The sequence below is a fragment of the Eptatretus burgeri genome, chromosome 11 (genome assembly GCF_056783735.1).
Source record: "Eptatretus burgeri isolate ZD-2024b chromosome 11, Ebu_testis_v1, whole genome shotgun sequence".
NCBI lineage: Eukaryota > Metazoa > Chordata > Myxini > Myxiniformes > Myxinidae > Eptatretus > Eptatretus burgeri.
The window spans coordinates 73,962,089-73,977,201 of NC_140971.1; the positions used below are offsets into that span (position 1 = coordinate 73,962,089).

The 15,113-nt window shown below is 40.5% G+C and overlaps 1 long non-coding RNA gene across 4 annotated transcripts in view; it reads left to right on the plus strand.

Annotated features, from left to right (window-relative positions):
* Positions 1–3,021: 3,021 nt before the first annotated feature.
* The window catches only part of LOC147017389 (uncharacterized), a 103,804-nt gene continuing 91,712 nt past the window's right edge, over positions 3,022–15,113 (plus strand). The window contains exons 1-3 of one of the 4 annotated variants that reach the window (XR_015049478.1): positions 3,022–3,036; positions 3,648–3,775; positions 6,574–6,613. This is a non-coding gene — a long non-coding RNA (uncharacterized LOC147017389). Of the gene's footprint in view, positions 3,037–3,496; positions 3,512–3,647; positions 3,776–6,573; positions 6,614–15,113 lie in introns of those variants that run through there. The other 3 variants (XR_015049480.1, XR_015049479.1, XR_015049481.1) reach the window with 3 other exon arrangements.

A 15,113-nucleotide genomic window follows, 5' to 3' on the forward strand; every position in this document is an offset into this window, starting at 1 on the left:
TGATATACAAAAGATAACTGTTCATCCTGGTTGTCTATATGATCACTGCCATTGTCCAAACACACTTGAAAACGTCGCCATGTCCTCTGAAACATCTTCCTCAGCATGTCATGTGTGATATTTGCCATTGCAGCTGTAACAGCAGCTTTCAACTCGTCCACTGGTTTGTACCATCTTGCAGATACTTTGTGTTTATCAATCCCACATAAAGAGTTATCACATGTGAGATCTGGACATTGAGGTGCCAACTCCATCATTGAACCTCTGCCTACCCACCAACCTGAGAATTCGTCATCCAGATAATATCAGACCGAACGTGAATAATGTGCTGGAGCATCATCTTGTTGCAAAACTGTTATGGTACCAATTCAGGTCAGGTCAGGTGAGGTATTGGAACAGGTGCCAGAGCAGTGCATCGCTGCGTCCACTTTCCGCTGGTACTCCAGGGACCTCCGTCTGGCCATCCACCAGGCAGATGCCTGGCCCATCCCCATTTCCTTGAGATGCCGATCAACCTGCTGCAACCACGAGGAACGTGGTCGGCCCATTGGCCTCCTCCACTCACGAGACTCCCTCGCTGGTGAGCAGGATCAGCATCAGGAAAACAAGCCACATGCCCATACAGCCGCAGCTGACGCTCACGGACTATGTAGGTAACAAATGTCATTTGAGTCTCTCTCAGCAACCGTGCGTTGGACACAAAGTTCGATCAGCGATAGCCAAGGATTCTCCGAAGAGACCTGGTACCAAAGGAATTAAATCTTTGTCTCAGATCCTTGGTCAGAGTCCAAGTCTCGCATCCATAGATAAAGACTTGGAAGCACCAACGACCTGAAGACTCGGATTTTCGTCCTCCTGCACAGGTATCGGCAGCGCCATACACCATTATCCAGTGAATCCATGACTCCCCAGGCCCGACCCAGACGTCTATTGACCTCTGACTCACAGCTGGCAGAGACATGAATATCACTGCCGAGTTAAGTGAATCTCTCCACAACCTCAACATCTTCACCGCAAACAGACACAGACAGGACAGCAGCATCCAAGATGTCATTGAAAGCCTGGATCTTAGTTTTCATCCAGGAAACCCACAATCCCAGCGGCTCCGACTCCTCATTCAGCACCTCAAGGGCCCCCAAATGGATATCTAAAGTCTCCACAAAGATGACTCCATCATCTGCGAAATCAAGGTCAGAGATCTTGACATTCCCAAACGATGCACCGCAGCTTGATCTCTCTGACATCCTCCCTAAAATCCAGTCCATACAAGTGATGAAAAGTGTGGGGGCCAGTACACACCCCTGACGAACTCCTGTAACAACTGAAAATAAGTCAGAGATGGTACCACCACATCTCACAGCACTCTCAGTACCAGAGTAGAGTTCAGACATCAGATCGATCAGTTTTGGTGTTAGACCAAGAATCTACGAAGACCAAGAATCCTCCAGAGGGCATCCCGATTCCCTGAATCAAACGCTTTTCAGAGATCAACATAAGCTGCAAGCAGCCCCTGCCGAGACTCTCGTCTGCGTTTGGTGAGTAAGAAGAGCAAGAATACGGTCAATCGTTGACCTCTTTGGTGTAAAGCCTGACTGCTCTGGATGCTGGTGCTCAAGCAGATGGTGGCGAACCCTATCAATAATTATCCGAGCAAAGACCTTGCCCAGCACTGAGAGTAGCGTCACCCCTCTGTAGTTGTTGCAGTCTTGGCGATCACCCTTCCCTTTCCAGAGACGGACAACAAGGTCCCTCTTCCAGTCAGTTGGGATGATGCCTGTGTTCCAGGCAGAGCACAGAACTGCATACAACGACACGAGTGCAGCATTTCCACCAGCCTTGAGAAGTTCAGCATGGATGCCACAGATTCCTGGAGCTTTACCCCATTTCAACCGGTTCACCACAGTCTGTGTTTCCACAAGCGAAGGTGGACCACAGTTGATTGGAGGGTCAGCAACAGGGATTGTAACACCCCTGACGTCCAACTCGACAGCTGGGGGATCAGACTGGTACAACCGCTCAAAGTAACCGGCCCGGCAGGCCTTCACTTCAGACTCCTCTGTCAAGAGCCTACCACTCTCTGCTCCAACTGCAGTACACTGAGGGATGGGCTTGGATGAACGCAATGCGTGGATTCCCCTGTAAGCAGGATGAGAATCCCTTGACCACAGGTGATGCTCCACCCCCTCACACATTCCCTGTCAAACAAGTTATGGAATCAGAAACTGCTGTAGCATTCGCAGGTAAACTTCCTCATTCACAAACCCAGTGAAGAGGTGTAGGCTAATTAATTGCTCATATGAGACTGCAGTCCACATCATAACATGGGGTGGGTGATGTCCAAGTTCTTCGAAATATTGAGGACATTCTTTTGCCTAAAGGTAAACGTTCCATGCTTTTGAGCTCAGGTAAATGGCACATTCATCACAGAAGAGGAGCCTTCAGGGAAAACAGGCCTAGGGAATCTCTGAAGCATCATCCAACACATCTCCACCCTTCTGTCCATGTTATCTGTCAGCTCATGTATACAAATAAATGTAAGTGTGTGTGTGTGTCAGTGTGTGTCAGTGTGTGTGTCAGTGTGTCTCCTCCTGATTAAAACCCCCGTGTGTGTGTGTGTGTGTGTGTGTGTGTGTGTGTGTGTGTGTGCGTGTCAGTCAGTGTGTCTCCTCCACAACTCCAAAGCCATAAAACCGAGCAGCCTGAAACTTTGCATGCCTACGAAGAAAACTTCAAGCACGAGCAAGACTGCAAATTGCCTGTTTGGGTTAATTAAAACACCCCTTTTGAAGATCATTAACGGCCTTATTTACTTGTATCCATCAGGCGATCCTCGGCCAGCTCGCTGTCTGGGGTCTTCACACATTTCCTGGGTAAGCTCACTGGGGTCTGAAGCCGCCATGTTTTTTGGCCTGCTCAACCATGCCTCGACTTGGAACAGGCCGCAACGATTTCTTCACGAGAAAGTTTTTTTTCACTTCACTCATATTATCAAAGGCCTGTTCATCATTGCTACAAATCTCTGTATACATCACTTTTGTGAGTACTGCAGTTTTCAAATTAGAAGCTTGGAGCGATTTCATGCATTATTATATGATACGATTTTCTACGATTTCCTCTCATGAGCTAATTAAAGTATATAATCGAAATATTGTTTCAGTTTTGAGGTTCGGATATCGTCCGGATTAAATAAGTGTCGAAATCTGTTGCGAAATCTGATAATTTAAAGAAATAACGAGTCTTATAATGAAGCCGATGTACCTATTTACTTTAAGCAAGCAAGGCTATGTTCCCTCCTCCATACATGCACAAGAAAATGTGAAATTTCCAAAGAATTAAACAAATCTTTTTCTGCTGTTTGGAGAATTATATTGACCTGATGCACTAAGCGAGTGACGTCACAGCGGAAGGTAAGGCTCCGCCATATTGAGTGGCAAAAAAAAATCATGGCGACCACGCACGTGTCACGCGAACTTCTGGCCTATTTCCATGGATTAGATGATATTTCGAAGAGGTATTGCGAAAAACTGAAGCTGTGTGGTCTTAGTGAAGATCCTTATATTATTTCAAAGGATAAATGGACAACAGAAAGGAAATTTTGGCCTCAAATAGTTTTCCCTGACATCTATGTTTACCTCGTTGAAACGCAGAGTCCTTACACTCAAGCCAGCCTGAAAGCCTTCACGAGTATGGACGCTTACTCATATTATGTCGCCGGGTTTGTCAGTGACATCATCTCGACGAAAGCTGACAAGAACTGTATTATCGTGAGGTAAAGGTAAGCCTGTTTTCTTTCATTTCACTATTATTGTATTATCGTTGTTGCTTGTTTTGTTCAGCAACCGGCGTCACTTTTTTTTAACCTGACTGCTGCCACAAGTTAATTTCCAGTGAAGCTCTTGTCTAAATGCTGTTTGTAGAAAATCTTCGTTCATCAGTTTTCTTACAGATACATTATATTTTTTCCATGACAAACATCCGGTGTAATGCCACGCTGCTGTGGATATTTCCAAGTGCTAGTTTTTTATGTGTTATACATATCGATGTGACTTTCTGTATTGAAACAACAACTCAGAACTGTGCGTGTTAGACAGCTGTTAGAAAGGCGATCTAGCCTATCTCATTGTGTCAATAAAACAAGGGATATAATGCATTTTAATGATACAAATCAGAAAATATTTTGTAACCACCAGCTATTTAATACCAACTACTGAAATAATGTATCAGAAATTAGTTACATACCGGAGACAAAATGAAGGCCGCACAACCAGTCATGTTCGCCAGGTCGCCATTTTTCTCTTCTCAGAACCGATATCCAAAGATTTCGTCGGTCTACTTCAGCGGGAAAGCGGTAAAACTGCCCTCCAGAGCCTTTAGAAGATCGCTGAGCACATCCCGGGGCACAACAACTCTTACCCATTTGCAGAAAAAAATCACTTGCTTGGAAATAACGGTGTAGTTGAAGTGGAGACTATCGGTTGTTATGGGCGCGGTATACTTTCTTGCCACTCAATATGGCGGAGCTGCCACAGTCACATGACCAGTGACGTCATCTGAATAAGGCCTATTGAGTAAAGAAAGAAAATTAGGAACGTGCCAAAATTAACCAGCTTCATTGAGCTGTGTGATTCAATGCATTCACTGCTGGACTTCGTGCTCCATCGACATGATCTGAGGTGACGTGATACCGCGTGAGGAATCCTGGAGGACGTGGACGTGGCTTTCAGTGAGGGAAAGCTCATGACGTCACACAGCCAATAGACTAGACACGAGAGTGATACATTGCGTATCGACTACAGGTCACACCAGGTCTATCAGTCAGTGTGTGTCAATCCTTGCGAGTGGAATGGAAATGAAACATTGTGTTGTTAAAATTTATTGTACTTTCCATCCAATACAGGTTTTGACCACATTAAAACGGGTCTGTGGGTTTTCAGAAATGCAACGGGTAAAACATGTGAAATGCGGGTCACTTGCCATCTATGAGACAGGCCTCAGTTATCGAGGCAGCGGTCTGTTGTCTATACACCACCCAAATAACTTTGTGCCATTCTTCAAAGTAGGGCTTTTACTGTGGAGGTTATGTGGATTCTTGCTATTGTTTCCTTCTATTTTCTCTTGAAAAACTCCACCAGGGACCATAGAACTCATGTCATTATGAAGGTCTTTGTCTGATAACTTCTGGGAATCTCGTGAGATTGTGAAAGAAAACGTCCATCATTATTTACTTTTAACAATGTGTGTGTGTATATATATATATATATATATATATATATATATATATATATATATATATATATATATATATATATATATATATATATGTGAATATGAAATATTCATCAGGAAGAAAGCTGGTTTTGGGTCATTTTTTAGGGTCAAGCACAATTTGCCAGCTCATGGTCACTTGAGAGTTGCAATGGGGTTTCCACATATCTCACGAGATTGTGAGTTGAACAGTCGACCTTGATGGACCTTAACATCTTGGAGCTGTCTCGTTCGCAGTTTCTGTGAAGTCAGTGATGGCATGAGAGGGGAGGGGAAATAGTTAAATATTCAGCTGTTTTGATGAGCTAATGAAGAAATGTGCAATGATCTTTGTTGGAATACCCATTTGCTTCTATGAGAAGGAGGAGGGGAGGACAGAGTTGGGGTTGGGAGGGGGGTCAGGGAGAGGAGCAAAGATGGAGCAGAGTTTGGAGGGAGGGGGTTGAGGAGTTATTTTGGGGATGGGGTTTGAAGGCTTGAAGTGGGGAGGGGATCTACGCTTTATGGTTTGGGGAGGATGAGGACTTGGGGTGGGTGGGGACAGAGTTGGGAGGGGGAGTATTGAGTTGTGGTGTGGAGGGGTTTTTGGAATGGGGAGGGGATTGACACCTTTAGGTTGGGTGGGGAGGGTGAAGTCTTGGGGTTGGGAGCCCGGAGGTTGAGGAATTTGGGTTTGGCAGGGGAGGGGTTCATGACTTGCAGTTTGTGAGGGAGGAATAGGGTGAGTTGATAACTTGTCATCACAATTTACATTGTTCTGTGGGTCCCTGCTCGTAGAAACTATTCTCATTGACTATGACACTGTGTCACGTCACCTTGGTTGACATTTGGTACAATAATTATTTATTTAAGGTGGAGTGTAAGAGGTGTATGGAGAAAAATGGATGAACCTGAAATGTTTCAAGTGAAACATAATTAAATAGCTTATAGACCATGGGCCAAGCCTCAAAATTCTTCACTTCCGTAGTCTCCACCTGGGGGCTACTTTATTTTGCTGTAAATGATCAATGGACATGTGTGTAAGACCAATGGTGAATGTTCCCATCTCTGAATTTTGAGCATTTTTTCAGAATTTAGATGTAAAGGTGCCAAAATCAGTGCACTTAGCAGACCTCTTTTCTCCAGTGATGATGTCATAGTTGTTCCTTAAATAAGCAATCACAGCTGGGGTATTGGGGACCTGAATGTGATTGACCAATCACAGGCCCTGTACTCTGAGTCCTAGGCAAGTGCACTGTTCTGCTAGCATGGGAATGCTGCAGCTCTGCAACAGGAATCTTATCGCATATTTTTTGTGCATTTCACCAGTGAGAGGACCAGGAAAAGCAAGAATGATCAGGACATAAAGGTAATTTATTCTGCCATTATATTATGTGTTGATAATAATATAATGATGACTAATGAAATCGGGCTCTGGTTGCAAAAGTGTTGTTAGGCCAGTTTTTTAAATCACAGTCCCATGCATTAATATTTGTGTTGTGATTTGGTTCTTTTAAAATTTGAGTGGGCTTATCAAATTAATTGGTACAAGTCATCCGAAATGTCCAAGAAATAGTAAAATTTCTTGAGCTTAAGTGCAATTTAGATGTTACACATTATATTTAAAGTGTACATTTTGAGTCAATTCCAGTGAATTTGGTACAAATACCACACCTTTTTTTCTGGACATGCAATGCATATTATTGGCCATATTATAAATAGAGATGTACACCACACATAGGCCTACCTCCATCGCATGTGTGTAATGTAAAAACAATTGCCTCTTGACTTCCAAATTTTGTTAGTAGAACTTGCCAAAAAAAGTAGAACTATGAAGTCTGGATTTCATATTGATATTCAAATGGATGAACAAATAACCAAGAGTACAAAAATGTTGAAAAGTATGATGTTGCTATAACGATTTGACTGAATATCACCATACTAATGACTATCCAGTGGATGCTTAAATCTAACACTGCAGTCTTGGGAGGGGGGGGGGGGAGCTGGGTATGGTAATTCTGGTCACTTGTTTTTCATTTTTAAGTACTTAATGCATAATAAGTGGCCATGCAGCTCATTTTTTTAAGTGGAGACACGACATTGCCTTTAAGGATTGTAATTCAGCAAATATCTATGAATGTACACATGATGTGTTTGCATTTTCGATGAAATATCCAAGCTTATACATTTTATGCATATTCCACAAAAAACATGAATTGTTCATTATGTTTTTTCTCGGTGATTATTCATCTTTTGATTTTGTAGTTTTGTAATTTGATTAATATTTATGTAACCTTGGAAAGTGATATTCTTAACTGTATATGATGTGTAACATTTTGTTCTGTTACCAACTTTTTTTTTTTTGTAAACATTTACCAGACTTGAATAGCTTACACCTAACATAATTCACATTGCAGTTAGTCTGGTTATAGAGTGTACAAGTGAACATCTCCAGTTATGCTTTGTTCATATGGCTTCATCTTCAATTCCATGCATTTCAATATCAAATTTGTCAATTATTACTTTAATCATTATAGATAAACATTCATGATAACAGCAGGATATACAGACTGTCTATGTCATTATCTTTGGGAGAGACTAATTTTGATACATTTCATTGAAATTCTTAGATTTAAATAAATATATTCTATTTCACTGAAACACACCTAAATTCATATGGTTTTAGCTATAATTTCATGCATTTGAATTCTAAATGGGTTCATGGTTACTTTTATTATAATCGATTACATTCATTAATGTAAGGATGGTAATGGAGGGATACAGTTTGTCTCTGGGGAAGCCTAGTGCTATTGCATGTCATCAGAAATCTGTAACCTTAAAAAGAGATATCCTTAACCGTATGTGATGTGTTACACTTTGTTTTGTGACCAACTTAGTATGCATTTTTTTTTTTGTTGGACAAATATGCAAGTTACCTGCACTATGTTAAATATCATAGAAACCAAATTATTGATTTTATTCGTCAGGTTTACTTGAATTACGTTGAGCAGAAAAGATGATAGGATAGGCCATGAAAGCCTTGTGATAAAAGTGTGTGACAGATTAGAAGACTGATGAACATATTGGAATGTGTTAAGAGTGAACTTGTGCACTTGTTATTCAACAAAGAACTGATGTGTACAATAGATGCATGATTTTTGATACATTTGCAAGTTATTCAAAATACATGGAAGTCATATTTTAAACTATAGACTTTTATGATCTCATTTCACATGTTGCCCTACCAATGTGTAAAAAAATATGATTTTGTTTATGGTTTGTGGACACAATACCTTTTAGATATGTATCTTAAATTTAATGCTCATGAACATGTTTGTATGAAAAAGAGGAAAATTTACCCCAGCATCCTCTTTGATTTTTGAAGAAATTTGCACATTTGTTGTTGCAGGTACATATATATTTGCGACTATAATATTTCAGATCTAGGAATTTGCTGAAAATAAACACACATTTTACTTGACATGAAAAATCATTCATATTTGTGTTTTCTAATTGATAGTAGCTTTAATTTAAGCATATATTTCAGCTTTTAAGTATTAATCAAAACCATTAACTTGAATATCATTAATGACTCACATAATCACATCAGGACCTCATAGAATTGATAAAAACAGATTCATTGTGTAAATGACCAGTTGCAACCTCAATAATGCTTATAAATGTTCTGAGAAATTATACTTAATGCAATATTGTACAAATATTGGAGGTTTTGAAATAATATATGTATTGTGATGCACTATATAATACATTGTAAAAGTATGCATCCTTAATTGAATAACATTATAAATTGGTTAGTTCATGCTTCAGGTTGTAATAAAGCTACCAGTGAAGACACAAAATGTAATTAATTGTACTATTGTTATTTTGTATGAATACATACAAGATGTGAGAAGAGAGTGATATTAAGAAGAGACAGAGGAGAAAGAATGAAAGGGGAGGGGAGTGAGAGGGAATGGAGGGGAAAAGAAAGTGCCTGTGTATGAGGTTTTCTGAGAATGAAAAGTGGGAAACATTTTGTAATGAAATAGGAGGATAAGCAAATAATAAGTATGGTAGGTGGGATAGAAGTTGTTTCAAGCAAATATTGGCACAGTGAACAGTCAGAAATGTAAAATAAATTAGGGGCATTTTTTTTCTTTAGAAATGAAAGTACATGGCAATGTGAAGTTTGCATTTTTAACTTATGAAAAGATGATGGCAGAGGTATTCCGATTTTTTACTACCTGCTCAAAACTGTGCTTATTTGACCATTTATACTTCCTGTATTTCATTATTCAAAAGATACTAAAAACACAATCTTCTCAGCATTTAACAATGTTGTGGATGTGTTTTCATGCAAGGAGTCCTCTAAAAGTATTTCTGCTGTCCATTTGATATATTTCAGTGCTCTTAAACCCACAGAAAATGCCTATATGTCTCTGTTGCTAGGGTAAAACTACCATAGCAACCATTTTTTATGTATTTCTTTGTTTTGGTTAAATTCTTAGTAACACTCACTTTTTGATATTGGGAACAATTGATTTTGGGTTTAGATATATATGAGGAATATATATATATCAGAAGGTTTCAGGTATCTCCCAAGAGGAGACTACGGAAATCAAAAACTAAGCAGAAATATTGGGTATGGCCCATGGTCTATTAGTTTTTGTCCAACAGTAAGGATTGAAGTTAAACCTCGTTTAATGCATCACCAATTAATAATATTCAGACGAGTTCATTGACTCCAATATATTGCTAAAATGTCCTTTCCCCTGATCATGGATAGGTGCACCCTCCATGCTCGAAGTAGAGGTTATCGAGTTGTGCAGGAAAACATAAAAGCTATTCTGTACATCTCCTTGATGGGTAATAGTGTGTAAGCACCTGGCACCATAAAAGCCAGATGGTTACCTCTTCACCCTTAAGCAAACATATACTCTCTTACAACTCTCTTAGCTCCTAATGGCATGAATTTTCTACACCCATCAATTCAGGTTTATGGATGAGTTTTCATGGGTACAATGGCAGCATCAGAGTTGCTTGCATAAGATTTCCGTAGCATTTCATTTTGAGCATAGTGCAGTGTAAATGTGGTAAACTTATTCCTTCATGCGTCCCTTTTAATCTGATGTGATTGACTGTGGGAGAGGGATGGGCAGTGGATGCAGTACTGGGTTTTTTTATTCTATTTTAATTTTTATACAATGTTGAGGCTCGTAAGGTCAGAAGAAGATATACAAAGTCGATATGGAGCTGGTTACAAAAAAAAGAGCAGAAACCTGATGGTGGAGAGGTAGTGGAGGAGAGGAACAGGGGAAGGGGGAACGTGGGGGTTGTGGGGGAGGGGGGGTGGGTTGGAGGAAAGAGTTTAGGAGAAATTGCTTGTTTACAAATGCTGTGGGAAAAGGCACAAGGAGCTATGCCAAGGTCAGATCTCAATGGACATGGATGTAGGAGAAGCAAGAGCAGGAATAATTATAAACGAATGGCGGTCTAACGTGCTTTCTTTTTACGTCATTATCAGATGATCTTTGCCATGTAATTATTGCTTCATGAACTGCTGTGTAACTTTACTAGGATAGAAGTGTATCATATAGAATCTCCCTCTGCATTTGCAAAATGAGAAATTGCACATTTGGAAAGGCAAGAACAAGATACAAATAGTTATTATTTTGTTGTGTAATTTCTAATATTATGCTTCTAATTGCGATATATGTATGTACATATATATATATATATATATACATATATATATATATATATATATATATATATATATATATATATATATATATATATATATATATATATAGTTCCTTTACAGCTGCATACATGAGAATCCCAATGCTACACACCCTCAGCTTCCAGTTTCATCACTTGTTTGTGAATCATCAACAACAGTGAAAACAGAAACGCACACCACCGAGGCTCCCAACCAAGCATGTACCACATGCAATGCCAATAGCAGCTAACATATAAATATCAAGACCCAATCACTTCTCTCACCTGTAATTGGAAGGAACAATTAATCGGCTCTCACCTAATCAATTTCCCCAGATGGCTTATTTTTCCATAATGACCTCTCATGCTCCATAATTAACATGCCAAAGAAAACTACACAAAGCAACCAAGAAAAGCCACACAAGGTAAGCACTTTGCTGGGCAATTCTAGGACTATGATATCTCGTAACTTTTCGAACACCTCTCATTTATTCTTCCTTGATTCATCTATAAAGTCAAACAAATGATGGACTCCATGAAAAGCATTCATCGTTGCTGATTGGGTACACTCTTAACCATACCTTGTAATGGTGAGATGCTCATGGAGCTGTGGCCAAATTCCAAATTGTTTCAATAACAAGGAGTGAATCCCTTTGTCACTACAATATCTATTGCTCAACCCTGGTCATCTTATTTGGGATGAATGTGAATAATTTGTTGTTGATGCATTTCACTGGCTTTGTTGCCATGAGAACCATTATTGGCTGCTCTTAGAGCAACCTTATTCTGGACATTTCCATCTGTCTGTCTGTCCGTGAAACTTTTGTCAAGCCTAGGGGCTAAACCACTCAACTGATTCCAATGAAATTTGGTAGGTAGGACCAATATTTCTGGGAATCGTGTGCTTTCGAATATGTGACCCCGGGCCCTAGCAACGGCATAGCAACGGCCCTTTAAAGTGGTCAAAAATCGAAAAAAAAAACAAAAAAAAAACAATCGAAGCTTCGAGTTCTGTGCGCAATCTATCTTGCTCCCTTCATGCCAATTTGCAGCCTTAACAAAAAATATTTGTAGGAGGAGATAGGTTTTGGGCGAGTACATGTCGAACATTTCAGAAATGGTTAATTGCGAATATCTCTAAGAGAAAGAGTGATTTTGATGAAACGGGTGAAATGTGTACAATGTGGCGAGCATGTACACAAAAATGAATGGTTGCTATGCACACCTCCGTTGCTTAGCAACAGCTAAATACTTTATCGTACACTTATTGTGGACTGTACAAAAAAATCAATCTCTGAAACTGGACCTCCGAGGGACCTGTTTTTTTTATGCCCAAGGAGAATGTCTTGCAGCATCTTATAAAAAAAATTAAGTCTTTAGCAAATAGATAAATGGAATTACCAGGGCTGCCATTTGTTAGAGTCTCTTTGGAAACATGCCTGAAATTTCACAAGGCGGGTTTCTGGGCACAAACGAAGAGGGCTGTGATAATCATATTTATTGTGCTAAATTGATTGATAGCATGTACATGAATATAGGCTAGTCGCGTCGGTCAGCTTTCCATCTAGAGCGAGCAGCCATGTCGCCTACCGGCTTGTTGTCTTTTTTTGTATATAAAGTCGAGGCTCGTATATGAGCTAGAAGTCAGAACGGACCAGGACATACGAGAACAAAAAGAACAGCAGAAAGAGAGGGGGGACACACACCAACAGCAGGGTTGAGGGAAATAGGGAGACACAGACAAATAAGGGTGGTGGCAAACAATGAGGGTAGGGGAGGACTCACGTGGTGGAGAAGATGGGTACAGAAGCAAATTCTCAGGAAGAAGAGACTGGAAATTTGGAAAGAGGTTGGCTTTAGGTGGGTTACTGGTGGTAGAAAAGATCATTGTTTTAAAATGGGGATGATCTGAGATGGTGGTGAACAGCTGTCTTTAAGACCTGGAGGGAAGACTGAGATTGAAAGAATGTAGAAGTTGGTTCCACAGGTGGGAAAAATAGTTCCACAGGTGGGATCCTGGATTTTGGGAGTTTCACCAGAAGGGAGTTTCTGGTTGATCCACGTGTGCCCTTGTAAGAAACCTTGGGAGGAGTGTGGGAGGGGTGGGGTGGGGGGGACCATGGAAAGAGTAGAGGTGCAAGACCAGAAAGGAGGTGGTAGAAGACAGAGAGACCACTGATATATCTGCGAAGTGATGGTGATAGGCCATATACTTTGCTGGAGATTTCAATGATATTGAAGGCCTTGGTTTTTGCGGTGTTCAGCTGAACAAGGTGTGAGGCAGGGGTGCCAGCCCAGATGGGAGAGCAGTACTTCATCAAGCTGCATATGAAGGCCTTGTGAGTTGATAAAAGTTCAGCTGTGCCAAGAAAGGACTTTGTATGACGGAGCATTCCCAGTTGACAACTGGCTTTGGAGACCAACTTTGAAATGTAGTTTGCCCAAGAAAGATCATGGCTGATAGTGAGATACAAACACTTGTACATTGTAAGCTCTTCCTCGATGAGTCGGTGAAACATTCAAACAAAAATAATGACTTTACATCCCAGTCCAGGCCTGAAAGTTTGAGGCAATAAACTGCTCAGTAATCATAATAAAGCACATGAACACCATTACATTCATCTTTTAACGAGGCAGTTGCCGCGGAAATATGAATATGAGTATACTCGTCCTTTAATAGCCCCAATTGATCCGACCTTCTTTTGGGGTCAGCTTTTGGCCGATGTCTTTCACAAACTGACTTAAATTTCAACTCAAGGTGATTTTAGGCAGGGATTTGTAATTAGTTCAGGTTCACCTACTCTTTGTGAACGACACCGTAGGATCTTCAATGTCCACCAGCTAATGCTAGCAGTCCGGACATGCAGCTTCATGTCAATTGAGGGACGGCACACTTTGTGACACAACAGGCTGCCTTGCTGAGCACTAATCTGAGAGTTTCTAATTGGGTCTGGAATAAAACTCAGACTAGATAGCTTAAAGGTAAATGCACTACCTTTGCATCTTCCTATCGCTGCCTCTGCTCTCATAATAACTACGACCACCATTGCCTTCTAAATGATTGCACAAAATAACAAAAAAGATACAAACCAGCTGTCAGATGCTGCATGTTGGATGAATTGTAAGTTGATGCTGAAACCTTTCACAACATGAAAAGATACACTCATATTAAAGAAAAACGATTGCTGATTGAGCTTCAGGTTGTAGACAGTACTGGCTAGTATGAAAAATATTCCCCATCAAAAAAAATTTGTCTCAAAAAAAAAAAGATCATTCAGTAGTTTCCAAGAATGCTGGAACAGCTTTCATCATTGAAGTGGAAACCCATTTCTCCCAAAGACCAAAAACATCATGTGGCATTCCTCCGTATCTGAGTTCTCGATACTGTGAGTCCAAGGTTCAAATCCTAAATAACAATTTGATATGTCCATTCTCTACTATATTGTTTGTGTCATTGATGTAAGAGTGCATTTATGTCTCCTGGTCTCCTTGTCCTGTACAGCACCAACGTTCAGGACAGAGTATGGTCCCATTGGATGGATGGAGATATGTACAAGCTCCTCTATGAACCTTAGATCATGTAAATTATAAAGGGAATTTTTTTTTCAACAGAGGCATCAGTGAAAGTCTTACCAAAGGAGTCAAAGGTCCAATAGTAACCTTCACGAATATCATTGGTGCACCAAAGACTCAAAGACTTCTTTCATGGACATGTAGTCTTAGAACACATGAGTGGAACACATGCCAGGAGCAATAGTAATTATGAATCTTTTTCTTTGCTATGCAGCACAAGGCTGCAGGGGAGCATCATTGGCTGAGGATGCAGCTGTGCCACTGATGCAGTGTCCTCTAGTTTAGGGCAGGAGTTTGTACTTTGTTCAGTGTGCCGGTGATAGCTTGCCGACTCTTCACAGAGGACTACATTGGATGTTTAACGTCCACCAAATAATACTGGCAGACAGGACGCCCAGTTTAACATCTATCCGAGGGATGGCACACACATTGATGAATGCCCCTGCCTGTGAAACACCGGGATGATAGTTTATAGCCTTGCTGAGATTCGAACCCAGGCTAGACAGCTTAGAGGTGAAAATGCATACTCGAGGCCATCCTGCCAGGCTGTTATGAAGAATGAAAGATGTCATTGA